This window comes from Cebidichthys violaceus, unplaced genomic scaffold (genome assembly GCF_023349555.1).
Source record: "Cebidichthys violaceus isolate CVI_PGR_0920_01 unplaced genomic scaffold, fCebVio1.0.p SCAF_3, whole genome shotgun sequence".
In the NCBI taxonomy this organism is placed as follows: domain Eukaryota; kingdom Metazoa; phylum Chordata; class Actinopteri; order Perciformes; family Stichaeidae; genus Cebidichthys; species Cebidichthys violaceus.
The window spans coordinates 10,978,678-10,995,807 of NW_027176483.1; the positions used below are offsets into that span (position 1 = coordinate 10,978,678).

Genomic DNA, 17,130 nt, shown 5'->3' on the forward strand with positions numbered 1-17,130 from the left:
GAGACACTGCAGGCAGGGGTGTCCTAGTTTCAGATGAGTCCACTCCATAGAGAGAGCACCTGGATTTGTGTATGTGAATGTGTGTGAATGATTGTAAAACAACTGTTGACAAGGTGCTTTCTGCTAATGATTGTGATTGTTTCTGTCTGCATAAAGAGCGGCTCTGGGAGAGAAAGGTGGAGAGTCAAAGGTTCAGGTTTCTTTGGGGAAATGTGTAACAGATAAGAGATCTATGATAATTTGTTAAAAAAAAATATATATTTTTTTGCATATTACAAATTGTGCAGGCAGCAAAGTCCTGGTTCCTTAGCAACCGCCTCTTGGTGCAAAGCCAGGGCTGGAAGGAAATGTGCGCACGCACACACGCACACACGCACACACACACAAGCACATGCACACACAGTCAGACACGCTCAGACAGAGTTACACTAAAACACACATTTCACCACTCTCTTTTATGTGTGTTATTATATGACACTACACATATTACTTTATTGCCATGAGAGTGATTATTTCAGTCATCCCCAAAACAGATACTTTTACAGGAGTACACATAATGAAGAATGAGTGTGCATGTGTGTGTGACATGTGTGCACACAATGTGTGTGTGCCAGAGAGCGGAAAGGAAAAGGAGCTCCACTTGTTTATTTGCTTTTAAATTAAACGCGGGTGTCGGAGCATCAGTGGTTCGCTTTGTGAATCAGTCAAGAAAATGAAGCCGGCTGCTGAGCTAATCCTCTCTTGATGAATATTTCATGTTGCTTTACAAAAACATCTGTAGATAAAGAACGTGATGGTGCACTACAGTAATGCTGCAGAGCAAACTAGTGCCAACTCCACTTTTGCTGCACAAGGGAAGGGGAATGATCATTCTCATGACAGTTATTCAAACACTCAAATGGTCTGTTTGGAAAATTCTCAAAAATATTTGACGAAAGAAAAAAAAACACTATTTCCTAAAAAAATAAATGTTGTGTCATTCAGTTAACCTGATGCAACATCTGCATTGTTCAATACAAAGCAGTACCACAGAAATCTCCAATAATTGTCTCTGATAAGACAGACCTTGAAATTACACAGCAGTTACTGCAGTAAGAATATTTTCATGATGAAATGAGTAAGAAGAAGAAGAGTATACAGTATAACTATATGACATTAATGTGCTATGTATAGCTTCACACTCATTACATTACATTACAGTCATTTAGCAGACGCTTTTATCCAAAGCGACTTACAATTCAGTATCAATCTACACACCGTAGACGCAGCTATGGGAGCAATTTTGGGGTTAAGTGTCTTGCTGAAGGACACATTGACGTAAGACTATCAGAGCAGGAGCCGGGGATCGACCCTCTGAATGAAAGGCGGCCCTGCTCTCCACTTAGCCACGGTCACCCCCACTCACACTATGTACTGTATATGCTCTGTCACACCAGGGGTTGACTGGCTCTGTGATACTTCATGAATAGTGTATCTAACTATTCTGGCTCTGGTACAAGACAAACAGCAAAGCTCTTCTTTAAAACTACAGCATCAAACGCCAATAAACACAAGATGCCACATGACAGCAGTGATTTGAGTGGAAATATGATGCTGACATCAGTGTTGCACATTTGCAGAGTGAGAAACATCAAAGAGGGCTCATTTTCTTGGAATCCGACCAAAAGGGGGCAGCCAAGGCAAACTCTGATGAGCCTCATTGGAGGAGGTCCCCTTCCGTTCAGCATCATTTTTAACAGATTCCTCAATGAAGAGAAATTTGAAGCATGCAGACCTTCTGCCAGAAGAAAGCGGGGGGGGGGGGGGGGGGGGCTACTGCCTTAAATCCATATAAGTCAACCCGGTTTCACTGTGTGACCAAGCAACCCGTGGTATCAAGGATACCACCTCCATTTATAGATGCTCCTAATGCGTCGCTATTTCCACACTGCTGCTCTCAACACATAGCTATGCAGGGCATTGTGGGTTTCCACTACTTCAAAGGAAAGGGACTACATAACAAGGGGCTCCTCTTATCATTCTTGTAGTCCCCTGAGTGGATGTTTGATATGAGCAGGAATAAATTAACAGCATCAGCAGGTTGGGATTTGACCTTTTTTAAGTACACACTGTACCACATAAATCAACTGTTGCAGAGAACAAACTGTAGATACAAAAACTTTCATAATAATCAGCGGCTGCAGAGTCAAATTAGTCACACTGCCGGAAGTGGGGGTAGGGAGGTTTACGATGTTGTTCCTCTCATACTGTAGTTACACCACCCACCCTCCCTCATTCTCTTTCCCTGAGCAGTCAGGTCAGACACCATAGCCAACCACCAGCCTGCCCCTGCTGTTTGCCAGAGCACTGCGACACGTGGAGTGGCCAGGTCCATTTCATCAATAGTAAACGAGGCAACACGAGTCAGCAATGAGGAGTCTCCTCCTGAGCCGCTCCTGCAGCCTTACAAGCACCATTAAATACAGCAGCAGTGTGAGTGAGAGGCATCACCGATAGGCTGAGAGACAGACAAGTACTGTGCACCGTTTGTTTTTTGTTCTAAAGGTATCCTCCAGTCGCTAGACTATGTGAAGAATCTGCAGAATGTTTCAGGCCGCAAGGGAATCAAGGGGGAGAGTGTTGTTCTCGTTCCGCTGCAACGACACAATAACAACACAAGGATTTTCTACGGAAACCTGAGATGGGGAGGCTATTTTGGCAGCAAACATGATTATGGAGGTGTAATGTGAGATAAGAAAAGAGGAACATATAGATGAAGATTTAAAATAAAAGTTCTGGGCCCCAAAAAAAAGATATGGGACTGCATTAGAGTAAGAGGCGGCAAGCATCAGATCTATTCCTCTGTCAGGCTGGCCTTGCCTTCTTAAAGCACAGCATGCAAGGGGGGTTCAGGAACCCAAAACTCGTCAACCATGCCTTACCCCTCCTCTTTCCCCACAGTCTGCATTGACAAAAAAAAAAAGCTGCTTCAATCTGATAACAAGATGGCTAGATTTCAACACTGTCTGTCTGCCTGGAGAAGGGTGTGTGTGTGCGTGTGTGTGTGTGTGTGTGTGTGTGTGTGTGTGTGTGTGTGTGTGTGTGTGTGTGTGTGTGTTGTAGGAAGATGGGTGAGGGGGTTCAAAGTTGGATTCTAAAAAAAATGCATTACTTCTTTATCAAATAAGGACGTTAGTGCTTGAGAGGGACAGGATTGCAGTGCAGCAATGCTCCTCATGTGAATGCAAGTCATGTCCCGTTTGCTAGAGAGGACGCTGTGTAAGTGACTACTACACTGTTTACATTGGGAGGCTGGGGACACTTTTACTGCCAGCAGGACACTGCCACCTCTGAAGATGAAGTGTTGTGTGAAAATAAAAAGGAGTTTGGTAAACTGGTATAATTTACCCAAACCAAACATAGGTGTCAGCCAGTGAAACATAAAAATGATCTAATGAAATATGAAATAGTTCTTCGTAATATGTCAAAGCGTAGTATGTTTTCCCTGCGTCATTGAAGATAAGTAGGAAGCGTGGCAGACAGTTGGGAAATCATTCATTATTCACAGTGGGGCTCAAGGGGAGGGACGACAAGGAGGAGGGTGTCTGGGAAGAGGAAGGTGGGGGTTAAACTGGGAGCTATCTACTGGACCAATAGCAAGTGGGCAGGGGAGGTTCTAACCCTGATGACTGACATGTTATTGAGTCTGGAGCAGAGATGGTAAACAAGTCCTCTCTTGAGCAGTCATTCAGAGGGGGAGTCGTAACCATAGTGATTAAGCATGGCTTTTCCACAGTTTCGGAGAAACCATAAGTTTAGGGGAAACCTGAACAGACGTAACTTACTCAACAACAAGCCTTAGTACAATTATTCCTGTAAATAGTGTTGACCCATAAACGGAATTTCAGCTAAAAAAACTAATATGACTGGGGGGCTAGGATGAAAAAGAAAGGTGTTCTGCAGGAAATAATATATATCTACTGAGTGTGATTTTAAAGACAGTTTCATTAAATGCAAGACGATAAATATGGTTAAGATAAAGCTGTGCATTCTTTTTAAAGTTTGCACAGGAAAATAGGAACATAACCATCACATGCTTTGCTTTGACTACATGATTTCGATGGAGGTTACTGTGTGTAGCTGCACATTAGTCAATCACACTGCTCCATAATGTAAACGAGGCCATAGCTCCATTAGGACATGATTAAATTTATCTCTACATCACCTCAATTACATACCGAAGTATTCACTTTACTGCACACTACAGTAATCCACTGCAGTGTGGGGATGCAAAGCCTCCCACTCTGTGCAGAGTCAGGGCCGGTGAGCTCAGGTTACCAGAGCTGACAGCAGTAGCAGACAGTAAGGTAGCAGAACAGGCGCACAGTAGCACACGGAAGGCCCATCAGGAGTGCTGCACCCCGGATCGCAGGCCGACCCCCAAGCTCCCTGAGCTCCATCAGGCCACATCCTCATCCGGCAACCCGATCCTCCCTGGGAGCCCTCAGCGGATCACTACAGACACTTGTTTAAACCACATCAGCCAGGACGGCCAAAGAGAGGATGCTTACTCCACTTCCAGCCAAAGGCAAACCGCATCAGAGATTCCAGCGCTGTCTTACCTCCACAGCAATAGAGTCTCAAGTGCCGACTGATCTAATCTAAAGTGGTGTTTTTCACCTTTTCAAACAGAGTGTGTGTGGCTGCACATGTTGGGCGAGAGCGACCTTTCTGCTGATCAGAGGGTGTTTTTCAGAAGGGGGAACACTGCACAGCGTCATGATGATTTTCTCGTGCAGACAGCTGGCTCAGGAAAGCTTGGCTAAATTTCTGTTCAGTCCTGTGCACAAAAGTGTGTGTGAGCCCATTCCTCTCCGGTCCCAGTGTTTCTGGGTCTCTTCCACTCCCATGCCCACTAAAGACCATCAATGTGTTTTTCACACAACTATGTGCTGGTCTGTGTGTTCAGGCATGCGTGGCATTTCCCCCTCAATCGCATCCAGTCACAACACACACACACACACACACACACACACACACACACACACACACACACACACACACACACACACACACACACACACACACACACACACACACACACACACACACACACACACACACACCTTTCCTTCTACCCTCAGGCCTCGGCCAACTCTGCAGCTGCTGTTGTTGTTGTTGTTGTTGCTGCTTCGTTGGTAATTGACACAGGTATGCAGCAACGTCACATGTGAAAACACTTTTGAGATTTTATTACTTAAGCGGTAGAGAATGGTCTGAAAGCTATTAAAGGCATGTTAAAACAGTTACCAAAAAATGTACGAATACAAAGTATATGAATATTCTCATATTATTTGGCATTATTGATTTGACTTAATTACTTAAGTATTAGCAGTCTAAAGCTCACGCTCTAATATTAACTACACTACTGAGGTATCTAAACACCTTATTAACTCATTCTAGTAATTATTGAGGTAATTGTAATCAAAGCCTAAATAATTGATTGATTGTTTGATTAGATGATTGACAGAAAACAAATGAAATACTATTCTAATATTGTTCCAATATTATGTAATTTTTCTGGCAAAAAAAGTTCCATCCTCTCAGATTTGATGTTTATCTTCAACATATATCTTAGTAGAGTAAATATCTTTGGAATTTGGATTGTTGGTTGGATAAAACAAGCAATCAATTGCAGTGAGCAATTTTCACTATTTTCTGAAATGTCAAAACAGTAATCTGCAATAAATTAATAAAAACAAATGCACTGAATTCAAGTATAGAAACATCAAAAGAAATGTGGCATGAAGATTTCTAACAGAGGGCAAATAAACACATTTGAGTCCCTTTAAAAAGGAGCAACATCACAGGGAATCCAAATGTTCATGTGCAGAGCTGATCAATGGGCTCACACCCTATAACTAAGCCCAGGCTGAATTTCTGAATCCCTGTAGGATGGACTTCTAGTAATCCCAAAGTCCCAGAATCCCAGTTCATTCCTCGACAGAAGCTTCCCCAGAGTCATATTTGTAGCATAAAGAATGGCCTCTGCGGCAATATTGCTCATTAAAACAGGCAACTCTCCAACTTATTCTGTCATTACTTGAAGATATTGTATTTTTAAAACTGGCCCACTAAGACATCATACAAATTTACAGCACAGAGTAATTTCAGCTCCACTTTGAGCAACAAGTCTAAATCAAGTATCATTACAGAAATGCCTGCTCTGTGACTCTTACTACCCAATGAATGGCAAATAGACGCATCACCCGCTGAATTTCTGAAGCTGATTTGGTAATTTGAAAGAAAAAAAAAATGCATCTGCCAGTTTAATGTTTTTGTTGTTTTCACCCCTCTGGTTGAGCACAATAATGACATTAACAGAAATCAGTTGCAGGCACCGAAGGTGACAAGCTGCATAGCTAAATAAGATGCTAAGATAGGCATTAGTATGGGAAAGGCAACTTCGGGGAGAACTCCGGCAATGCTTTCTTTTTCACAGATTCTGAGGTGTTTCCTCTCACTAAAAGTGGCTTCTAAAAATACCTGACTTCCCAGATCTGCTTCATTAAATACAGTGTGTTTCCTGGCAGTGCCGTGCTGCCTGGCTGGCGAGATGTGTTGGTTGGCTGTTTTGCTAGCTGGGTGACTGGTTGGGGTTAGTGAGAGCGTGTCAAGCCATCACATCCTTTCAGCCCCGTACACATAACACTCTAATCCCTCTTGTGAATGTAGTGGAGACACCCATGAAGACAATTACAGAAGACGAATGCTTGGTTATTTGTATAAACCAGGGATCGGCAACCTTTTTGATGTGAGGTGCCATTTTTAAATTTTCCTTTTAATCAGTGTGGCATGTCAACATTAAGGTTAATATTATGTTTTATTATGACAACACATCAACATTTATACCTCCAACAGATCCATATTTTTTTCCCATCCATTTAGGCAATGTGCATGGCAACATTTAAAAAACAACATCATTTGACTCCCATAATCATTGTATTATATATGAAAGGAATATTCAAGACGGCTGCCATAAAGATCAAAACATCCACATCGAGTTGAAATCATTAACCTACCAACCTTGTTCATCAGCAATAAACATAACGAATTCTGCAAGGAGGGCAACGAGTGATAGCCAATCAGAGGCAGAGAAGGGCAGGTCTCCTCAGAATGTGGGTGGGTGGAAAAAAAATCGAATTACCGTTAATAACTAGCAACCACAAATGGCTGAGAAAGAGGTAATTTGGCATGTAGATGAGAGAATACTTCAGCATTTCAAAGAAACTTTTGAACACTTGCTAGTGTGCCATTGGTTAAGCTACCGCGTGCCAATGGTGGCACTCTTGCCTAAGGTTGCCTTTCCCTGGTACAACTGTGTATGGTATCCATCACACACAAGCTTTACAACGCAACACTGTACAAACTGTACACATAAAATGAACGAGTTACTGCTTCATTTGGCTCAGACGCAGGATGTTTGCAGGCACAGTCCAACACCTGGCTGTGTACCCACCTGTCCCCAGACAGGCAGTTACCTAGAGAGAACCTCCAGCCATATGGTCCAATGTTGATTCTCAAAACAATTAAACACAGCACTTCAATAAATGCCTTTTCTTTACATGACTTTGAAATGTTGCAACCACAGTACTTTGTTTAACATTTTTACTCTACTAGTGCAGTCGCCGCTCAGAATGGGCTGATTGCTTGGTTCCCGGTAGGCCAAATTTGTTTCCCTCCGGCATTGGGATGGTTAGGTTTAGGCGTGAAGAGATTGGTTAGAGTTAGGGTAAACCAATCAGATGCAGAGTAGGGTGAGTCACGTCCTTGCCATAGAATGAAAAATAAAACATTGCTTCTGGGATTTCTGCTAGCACACGTGACTGTTTCCAAGCGGGCCTACTGCTTGGCCCCCAGAAGTCCTCAAGAACTGCTCGCCCGCATCGCTTGTTGATCCCAGGGAAGTGAAAAAGTGTTCAGTTGTAACGTTAGTATATCCAGCATCCAAAAGTAAACTGCTTGACTCAGTCCGCAGAGCCCTGAAACACCGCCCCTGCTGCTGCACAGAGCGCTCTTCACTTGATTATTCAAAGTTTAATAATATTGAACGTGTCGCACGTCCATATTGCGCCAACTGTGACACTGCACATTCTTTGGTCCCAAGCAATACAGCCGTGAAGTGCAAAGTGGATCGGATTAACGGTTCTCGAGATATGCGAAGGACATACCCACATGCAGACTGAGAGACAGTCAGTCAGAGATTCCTTGCGTTATAGTTAGGTACCAAAACTAGGTTCAGGCTATCATCATCACCATCATCATCATCACAGCATCAGAATGGTAGTGGTGCTGATGCCAAGGCCTATTTCTGTAGATGACCATCTGCAGCTTTGCACCACACGGTGCCCAGACTTTGTCCTGGCACAGTGTTCGACATACATTCTCCCTGCTGGCACGACGTCTGGATTCAAAATGACACATCTTAATTTCACATTGACTTCAAGGAGGCCCTAATCCTGATTAAGCATAGCAACATTTGCCTTGAGCTAAAGAGCTGATGGGGATAAAAGTTTGTGTTCATTGCGAGCATTCCTACCAGGTTAAAATGGAGTGCATTGCAAACATTGAGAAGGCCATTAGTCGATTATTGAGCTGATAGCCAGTGGACTGCAAATCCGGAAATTACGGTTCAGTTTGGTTTCATTTTATGTGTGTATGTGTGTGTGTGTATGAGGATTGGTGTTTGTTTGCATGTGTGTGTGTGTGTGTGTGTGTGTGTGTGTGTGTGTGTGTGTGTGTGTGTGTAGATGGGGGGTCATGTTTAGGATCATGTAACCAAACTGTATACATAGCTTACATTGCAGTCTCTGTCTGTATGTCTGACTGCAGTCTTGTCTTTCAGATGACAGTAGGTGGTTGTTGGCTCACTCAGACAGACTGCGGTGAAATGCTGTTGCTCAGCCCATTTCTCCAGTACATCTCCCTCTTCTCTTTGGGATATACGCCTCAGTGTCTGCCACCTCAGTGGAGCCTGAAGTTCTGTACAGTCATATTAGCCACTTTAAATATGACATCTAGATTTAGGGTTTCCTTTTTCCTCAACTTAATTTAATTTTCACAGTGAGTTTCTTGAGGGTACACAGAATCCTTTTTGTGAGGCTGCACTTGCTTTTTAAAAAGGACAAGCTGCGGGTTCAGCATGGACAGTTGTGCCCAGAGTTAACATCTGTTACGACGGGGACACTGAGACTATTCTCTCCAACTGGATAGCCTGAGCTGAGACTTTAGACTAGCCCTTTCAAGTGTAATGGTCTGATAAGATACAACAGTCCCAGATGGTATCACAGTAAAACGGTATTGTATTGATCCAGTATCTGTCGTATACAAAGCTTCATTTCACATGAAAGAGACCTTTCAGGGGGTTAGCTTTTCATTATAAACCTCATGCTTGTTTTGCCAATTTCCTATCTGCACAGGGAGTTAAAAGCTTGCAGCTACTTCATAAACAGCTGAACAACACAGAAGAATAAAGGAAGGCACTTACTGCAGACTTTATGTCATGTTTGCACACTGATAAGACCAAAGAGGGCCATTGATGGGAAATGTTTGGCAGTATTTAACAATGGGCTGGTTTGCATTTGATCCTTTACATCAAAGAGTGTGGCCGTATACGAAAAGTAGGGGCTATATTTCCTTAAACATCTCCTTTATTCCAAGTGATTGTAGGTGACAATCAAACAGCCGGTCTGGCTTACCATGTAAATGCACCAATTACACAAAAAAGCCATCACAGTTCAGTAAACAGTAACAACAGCACCAAATATGGCAGTTGCACAAAGCCCATGCAGTAAAAAAAGTCACTGTTTACACTTCTCTGAACAAATTGGAGGTTGCGTCACCTTCAGTGAGTTTCACTCACAGGCTCAGCACAGATACAGGACCTCAGCTTCAACTTAAGTTTCTGCGTTAATCAGATTTTACCATGACGCAAGTCTAACATTCACTTGTGACCTCAAACACAAGCAATACAGTCATGATGCAGTGACTGCATTACACCATGGGAACGACAGACTGCAGACTCCTATCTAATCTCAACCGTGTTTAGTTTAGGGAAAGGGTGTTTGTGGCAAATCTGCAGTAGTATAAACTACTGAGAGCTGGACTCCAAAGCGTGGGGGACAGGAAGTAGCATGTTTGGCTATATGGGCCCAGGACAACCGTGTGGGTCAAAGGTCAGATGCTAGCAGCCAAAGGCCTTAGATGGGGCAGACTACGGATAAAGCCGTGCCTATAGCCTTATTGTTCCAACAGCAGAAGTGGGCAGCCGATGTGGATGGAGCAGGACAGCTGACAACTGTTAAACAGTCTCTAGCCCACACTTCCTATTGGCTGCCAGTGACATCATGGTTCTAGCCCCATGTTTCACCTCTTCTTTTTCAGGGAGGGCGCAGAGTTCAGTTCTTCCTCCGACTTCTCCTCCTCTCCACTCAACCAGGTCGCATCTCTTTCTCTTTCTCTCCATCACACACACACACACACACACACACACACACACACACACACACACACACACACACACACACACACACACACACACACACACACACACACTCTCAGCTTCATGTGCCCCTTTTAGGGACCTCAGCAGCCACTCTTGTACAGGAGGAGGGAAGAGAGAGGGAAGGAAATAGCAAGAAAACAAACAAAGAACAAAATAACTATTAGACAGCCATGCGCTCACACACACACAAATGTAAACACACTTCACATATGCTGTCATTTCTTTCAGGCATGCCTTACATAATTAACACAAGCAAAATGTGGAGTTTTGGTTGGCACATCATGCTATTATTGTGAAAGTCTTGGTTTGACATTTTCACAAGCAGACAGCTCACTAAATTACCAGCTGGGCTGCACTGTGATATGTCTCCAGTAATGAAACAAAAGGATGCTCACGGGGAAGGAGAGAACGATACACAGAGAGAAAGAGACCCTAGGAGGAGGCACATTGAGAAATAATTGCTTAATATATAAAAGATGTGCTGGAAGAAAAACAGAAATCCCACATCTTTATCCAGTGTATTGAAACAGACTTGCAGCGAAGGCATGTGGCTGTTTGGGGAGGTCTTAATGACTGGGATCGATCCCTGTGCCAGACAGGTGTAACATGTCTGATGTCTGATTAGGGTGGAGGTGAAGAATGGAGGGAGGGAGGGAGGGGGGAAAAAGTGTCTGTAAGTCAGCCAGTCAGCTGACCTTCCTCTGCTCTGCCACAATCAGACGCAGTGTTCAGTCCAGGATCACATCCCTCCACGAGAGTTTAGCTCTTAGTCGGATTAAGGAGGAGTCAGTGCACATGGGAAAGGTAAATGTCATCATAGCACTGCAGGCGAAATCAATGGGGCTGCAGTGGGGAGTATGGAGGGAGCGGAGGGGTTTGCTGGCACTGAGGCAGAAGGATCTGCTCTACTCTGCGTGGACTCTATAAAGATTAGACATTAAACCACCTTCAGCCAGGCCACCATGACAGAGCTCAGTAGCTTTTAAACTCCTTTCCATCTAGTGTGTCCCACAATGAAGATGATCCAAAATGTTGCATCCTCCAATGAAAAAAACTCTACAAGTGTGAACATACAGTAAATTTGAGCATTTAAAGGATGGCACAGAGGGCAGACAGGACAGATGCCAGCAGAGAGGCAGGGAAATGGCACAGAGAACAAGCCCGCCCCCAACCACAGGAAGTGCTACGCCCCCACAGTGTCAAACATTAGACTTCAAGAAATGATTGAAACAAAATACCCACGCTTTCTCCCCCAAACAAATAATGGCCTCCATTGTGAAATGTTGTGGCCAGGGGAAGCATAAAGACAGTTTGAAAACAGTGGGCCCCCCCCATCTCTTTCTCTGCTCTCAAGGCCACAGACAACTTTCTCCTTCAGTTGGGACATAGACGGGGGCCACGCAACACTGCAGCCCACTTTGGAGTCCCCCGCTCAGAAAAATATGTCTTTGTCTTCCTGTCGTTACAGACCTCCCACAGCTCAACAGACCGGGCTGCAACAGTATTAGAGCACCAACAGGGGGCCTAAGCCATGGGAGGAAGGCACACTGCATTGCAGACGTTACACACATCCACTGAGGATGCAAGTTTACAAGTCCGGAGAGCCTTTTTTCCTCCTTGTTATGACCCAAAATGTATGGTATCTCATCAACTGTTGATGAATAATCAATGTGAGCAAAGTCAGTGTTAAAATGGATTAGTACAGCAATACATCTTTTCTCACAGCCTCTTCTTTTGCTCATAAAAATATTTCAGACTTATTGTCATTCCTCAAGCTCAGTTTCATTCAGCCCGAGGGTTTTCCTTAACAAATTACTTTACACCTGTTTTATGCTGTCCTAAAGAGACCATTCTGTTCATCTGACATACGTGTGGGAACCTGCAAAAAGAGGACACTGAGGACAACCAAATTGCACATCATAAACTGTAATAAATGGACGACCTAAGGCTTTATTTACTGTTCCACGGTAGCACTGCTGCTGCTCTCTCAGCAACAGGGGATACTGGCGATTCAAGTATTTAACAGCACCCAAAGTTACAAAGATGATACAAAGACCTCTTTTTAACATTTAAATTCTTAATACATTGTTATCTTAACTACACAACATGAGCTGCTGTTAAATATTAACTGAGCATGCAGGTGCTGTGAGTTACACATTATCTAATCCTTACTTTTGAACAATGAGTCCCTGAAAAGGTGCCAGAGTGAGAGGAGGCTCCACACCTGCTAGATCAGTGATTCCCTCCAGCCTGACAAACATGAATGTGCACACACTCACATACTTTTGAACAGCCGATGCTGGGCCGGCTGGCTTCAGACAGCAAGGGGACGGATAGCTGGCTGCGTGAGGGAATGGGAGCACGCTGCTCAATCAATGAGCCATCAATCACACACATACAGGGAGACGGAGCAAACACAGGAAACAAGAGACCTTATCCTTTAGCTACCATTCAGAAGAAAGCCATCAAAGTGCTGGCTCTGGCTCCAGGCCCTTTGCCAGCGCCAAATTTCCAAGCATTGCTATGTCTTGTGGTGGTTTGATTAGAGGTACTATTACTCTACCCTGGCCCCTCTCAGAGGAGTTGTGTGTGTGTGTGTGTGTGTGTGTGTGTGTGTGTGTGTGTGTGTGTGTGTGTGTGTGTGTGTCCTATACTGTCTGTTGCTATCCTAACTAGCCCACTGCTGCAGGGCCTCACTGTACTTTGCTGAGCTCTCAGACAACAAGAGGTTGTGAAAAGGCTGGCAAGGAGGCAGCAGCAATCATGTAGTGGCCCACCTCTGTTGTCTATTTGGTACCTGAAGGAAGGATGGGGAAAGCGAGCAAGTGAACACAATACATCACAGATTATTATTACTGAGTAATCAGTTGATTCTTTGAGGTTAACACTTTATTTTACAGGTCAAATTTTGTATTTCTTATTTCTGGTAAGGACTCCATAATTTGTACTAATTATAGGGGAAATAGAGACAACGGTCAATGGTACACTTCCAAACAACTACTTCCAATTGATTACTAATATAACCAAGAGTGCATTTTAGTCAGAGGACAAAAGGTCAGCTGAACATGAAAAATGAAATCTCTCTACAGCCAAGCCTACATTTCAAAATATATGAACAACAAAGTTCCCAATAGTAAATTAATAATCAATGAATGCTATGTTGAAAACATTCACATTTCCTTATAATAGTACAATATTACACAGTTCTTTCCAGAATGCTTTCTAGGACATTATTGTGCAATTAAATCCAAAAAATTAAAATAAATAGTTATCATTTTTCCCATGCCAGTTAATTGATTCATCATTTTGTTTTCAAAAGTTCAAGAAATTAAAAATGTCAATCACAAGTTTTAAGAGATGACATCTTCAAGATGAAAGGCACATTCCACTATTTCTTCCCAGCCCCTTTGCGCCTGCAGGACCACATTCCTGCTAAATGAAGGCAACACCAGGCACACCTGAAGCACGTTATTACTGCATCGCCTGTCCCCAAGGTGCAAAACCACAAGTTAACAGAGTTGTCTTGTGAGCAAATGAGCTCATCCAGCTCTTACACTGTGTTCCCAATCTGTCTTGGACGTAGGACCACTTTTAAGCCTTAAAGAAGCACAATTTTCCAAACTGAGATCTGAAACAAGAACAGTGACAAGCGGACTCAAGCGCAGCAGCTCTTGAGGCAGGCAGGGATCAGCAGAATTAAAATACACAGTGAGGAGTAAACAACACCAGAGGACGTCCTTGTGCCCCTGAGCGGCAGTGACAGCGTGTCCCCCTGTCTACACTGTCACTCTGTGTCAGCTCTCATTACCTGCAGCGCTACACGACCAGCGCTGACTGACTGAGTGACTGACCGGCTAATGGCATCTGCTACCTTCGGCTGTATGGATGAAGTTGCACTATCCCTGACCTCGCTCACGTAGACTCACTGGCCCTTATGAATATAGACAATAGATTATTAATTGATAATACATAAGAAACCAATTTCCGTCTTGTTCTTGATGTGTTAAATATAAATCATTTATAGTTTATAGAGCAGAAATAAGGGGATATGCTTTGAATAGCCACCAAGCAAAAAAACTAAACTAAATTACTGCCAATATGGAAACAAGCTGAACCAAACTTTCATCCCCTTCCACAGCCGGTCTCCCAGTGGCAATTATTGTCTGCCTCGCTGCCTTCACAAAGGTCCTGTCGGCTTATTCACCAACGGCCATAAGTTATTTGGATAGCACTACAGTGTGAAGGGAAACTCAAATGAAAGGGTGTAGCAGGCCTGAATGTCCCCCCATCCCGGTCCCATCATGCATCAAACGGAGCTGCACGCCCCTAACTCCCTGCAGAGACCCGAGGACGGTGGCCGACACATTGTGTCGGCGGTTTAAAGGTAGACATAAGTCTGCTAGCGATGTGAGCAAGGGATCAATACATCTTGGCAGCTCAACGCCTCATGTCATGAGCGTCCATGTAATACACTGCCTCAGAAAAGGAGAACACTCTCTGACCTCAAAGACAATAACAAAAAAAAATCATAAAGGGATCTGTGCTGGATACAGTTTTCTTGAAGATTTTGAAAAATAGTAAAACACAAACAGAGAGCGAGAAACCAAAAGGAAATGCTTCCTCACACAATTAAAAATGAATACTGTCTCTGCTACCAATAAAAAGAAGATCTCTCAAACTGTTTTGATAATAAACATGAATAAATGTGTATACCACCCGCCAAGGGAAGGAAACAACCTGGAAGAGAAAAAAATGTTGTTTGTATTTACTGGAAGACTTAACTGAAATAATAGTGCAAATAAACTAGTGTGCACTTGACTGGCGAGCCCCTGGGAAAATACCAGAGGGGTAGATTTCATGGTGCGACTGGAACAACAAGGGAAGCATACAAAATTATGTTTACAGACAATTCACACCACACAGATAAACAAATGCAACTCAAATGCAGGAAGTCTCTCTTCACTGAAGCTGGTGAAGACTTTGTGGAAGTGTTGAGGTGTGCCTGTTATTCCTCATTGTGATGACTGATCTGCTGTAGCTGCTAAGCGAGCAGCCTCAGGCGGAAGCAAAGCCCAAATTGGGCCTTTGTTCCAGACTGCACAGTGTCTCAGCAGAGGCATGAACAAAACACAAACACACAAAGCCTGTGAAGAGGCAAGAGTGTATGTGTGTGGGCCTACCCCAGGCTCCTCCTCAGCCTGAACAGTTACTCACACACACACACACACACACACACACACGCATACACATAACCAACTCCACCACAAGCGCCTCTGAGCCGCGTCTCACCCACTCACACACATACACAACACACAACCTGACCCGCCTCCCCTCTCGCTCTCTCTTCTTCCTTAGTCCTCTCGGTCTCTTGCTCTCTCCTTCCCACCCTCATTCATAAAATGGCCGCTTCACAACTCCAGCTGCTGGCACGGAATTTAAGGATAAGGGGTCAGGGGCAGTAACGGGCCAGGAGGGACTTGTTTGTTCTATTTTTGCCCCTCCCTACCATCTTTTCATGCACCCTTCTCTGTCTGGCTAACCGTTTCCATCCCGCACCGACGAAGAGATTTGTCCGCCTAATTCTCCTCCTCACATATGCCAGCCTGCCTCATCCCTGTCCCCCTTCCTCCTGCCCCCTCCTCTCCAAAACAAACCTGATACCCTCATGACTTGGGAGGGAAACTGAAGCTATGCGTCTGGCAGGGGAAAACAGGCGCAGAGCAGAGCGGGGGCAGGAACGAGCGCTGGTGGCTCCTCCTCAGAGGCCAGTGAGAGGGGAACGGGGACATTCTCAAGTTCCATCCCTGGAACACATCCTTCATGTTTCTGCAGTTTTACCACATCACACGCACACACATGCAGACTATCGAGGCTTTCAAAGCATTCATTGCTATAACGTTTGCTTTTTTCCCCTCTCTTGTCTCTCTTTGTAGTCCAGAAATAAGGGGAGAGATTTCGTCTTTTCTTTACCCAAACATTTTGCAAGGTGGTATTTGTGCAGGACAGGCGATCTATGTTAGAGGCGACAAAAGCGACAAACTGAGGAAGAGCAAATAGATTGTGTCCCTGAGCAGCTCATTCCAGTCTGCCACAGAGTTTTATAAACTGATCAATCAGACAGTGACTGCACACCAGGCTTTGGTTCGGAGGAGAAAACAAAGACTTCAGAGCCAGAACCATTCAGACAACACCACAGGCTACAATAATAAGTGTCACTGTGTGTGTGTGTGTGTGTGTGTGTGTGTGTGTGTGTGTGTGTGTGTGTGTGTGCATGCGTGCGTACATTTGTGTGGAGGAGGTGTGCGTATCTAGTCTGAGGTGAATGAGTGCATCAGCGCTAATGCATCTGTTCCCACTATGCCGCTTTGCAGCGTCTTCTGCTGTAAGCACACAAATTAAAACTCACTCAAGCAAGAGCTTTAGCTGCCCCCCCCCCCCCCCCCCCCCTTCTCCATCAATCCTTCTCCTCCTCCTCCCCTCTCCTCTCCTCTCCTGCTGCTGCAGCCCCAAGCAGACGAGAGGACAAGAAAGGAAGGAAAGATCGAGAGGCCGCAGCGAAGCCGAACAGACCCACCTCTTGCTGGAAT

The 17,130-nt window shown here is 44.3% G+C and overlaps 1 protein-coding gene across 2 annotated transcripts in view; it reads right to left on the reverse strand.

Moving 5' to 3' along the window:
- igf1ra (insulin-like growth factor 1a receptor) overlaps nt 1-17,130 on the reverse strand; it is a 72,836-nt gene that overhangs the window by 20,591 nt on the left and 35,115 nt on the right. The gene's annotated exons all lie outside the window — the stretch shown is intronic.